Below are 1,847 nucleotides of genomic sequence, written 5' to 3'. Positions count from 1 at the left end.
AAACAAATGCAAGTTACACATGCAGTTTCCATTGGGTTCTAAGCATGATCTTGTGTCACACATGAGTGCAATTGGTTGAAAAGTAGGAGGAGTTGGAAAGATGATGTATGCAGGCAAAGGACCTCTTCTGTGAGGGCGTGTCAAATGGAGGTAGATAGAGGAGGAGGGCAGGACCTATAGAGGAGGGCAGGACATGCTCCAACGGAGCAAAGCTCAGGGAACAAAGGTTCAATTTGGATGCCAGGAAGCACTTCCTGACAGCACCCAATGGGCTTCCACAGGACGTGGTTGAGGCCCAATGGTGAGGGTGTTCAAAGATAGGCTAGACATACACATGGTAGGCAAGTCGTGAGCAGAGCCAGCTAGAGCTGGGGGTCAGGTTGGATGGTCTGGGAGACCTCTTCTGACTTGCTCCATTTCTATGTTTCCATGTAACTGACAAAGAAAGAGGCCCCAAGCATGCACAGAGTGGTTTTTTGAACCCACACTAGAAACTACCTCCCAGATTCTCCTTTCAAGTACCTCTGCATCCCATCCCTCTGGGAGAACTACTCTGGAGATGGTCCAGCCTTTTAGTTGTATGCCACTCCTCTGGTTGGCTACCCCTTCTCTCCCAATGCCACGCCATGAGGTCAGAGAGAGAAGGCTCGTCTGACTCCTGTTCCACACCTCCTTTCGGCACAGTTGCCAACTGTGGCTATTCTCAGGGTGCACCTGAACATCTGGAGAGGGCAGCTTTGAGAAAAACCCTGCTACCTCTTTCATCTTGAAATCTGGAGATCCCGTTTCCTCCCCCTGAGAAGAGTCTAAGCTTCCCTGGCCTTGAAGTGTGCTTCAAAAACAACAGCCTCTTTAATTTCCAGCAGTATCTGACTGGCACGTGAAGACAGGAGGGAGGCGCAGTTCAGCTCATCTATTCCTCATCCCTGCCCCTGTTGCTTCAGAAGGGACAAAAGCAGAAATCCAATAGCATGTTAGAGTAGGGGGTGTGCATTTGTTTCAGAGCAAATGAAATACGTGATTCTATTCAGTTCAGTTTTCACTCATTCTGAAATTAATGCACCGAGGAACTAACAGGTGTGCTTTTTTTTTTACTCCCTTTTGTACTAATTCATTCCTGATCTGTATTATTCTGGCATGGCATGGGGGCTTGCTTTTCTCTAGCAGCAACAGTAATTTAGTGGATTCTCCTGGCAACACCATCTTATATTCCCAGAATGCCCCAGATGCTGCATTATTTCAGGGATGGCCAGGGAAAAAATGGCAGCTGCCTAACTGGGGCATGCTTAAGAAAATAACATGGTGACCAATAGGAATAGACCCCAAAATAAGTTCTCTTGATGTGGCATCAAATCACAAATGTAAAAACAAGCAAACACTCACAAAACAACAAAGATAAATGTGAATACATAAAACACAATTGTCAGACATAAATGAGAAAAGAAATATAATTTAAATTAATTTTGTTTAAATGAATAATTTCTAACAATTTCTAATTAACAGTGAGAAGGAATGTTCTGGCAAAAAACATTTAGAGACCCTAGGAGTAAGATTTGTTGGGAACATACATTTCATAGGTGACATGTGGCAGTGTTTAGTATTTTACAGTATTGGGTGTTTAGCATGCAATGACTCAGAATACTGCAACTCTTGCTGGTGGACCCTTTGACCTATGCGCCGTGGCTTCAGGCTGTTTTTACCATCCTGGCAGACTATGCCTCAGCACAGATCAGTAGGTTTTGGTGTGCAATGGATGGCCAGCTGTTTCTGCAGCTGTGGGGAACAGATCCATGGAATGCCGCCCTGTGCAAACCTATTGAAGCAAACAGAAGGTGCCTAAGTATGTG

This window comes from Varanus komodoensis, unplaced genomic scaffold, assembly GCF_004798865.1.
Source record: "Varanus komodoensis strain SLA01 unplaced genomic scaffold, ASM479886v1 scaffold9, whole genome shotgun sequence".
NCBI classification, from domain to species: domain Eukaryota; kingdom Metazoa; phylum Chordata; class Lepidosauria; order Squamata; family Varanidae; genus Varanus; species Varanus komodoensis.
The sequence above is the reverse complement of the archived record's forward strand: the minus strand, read 5'-3'. Positions refer to the sequence as shown.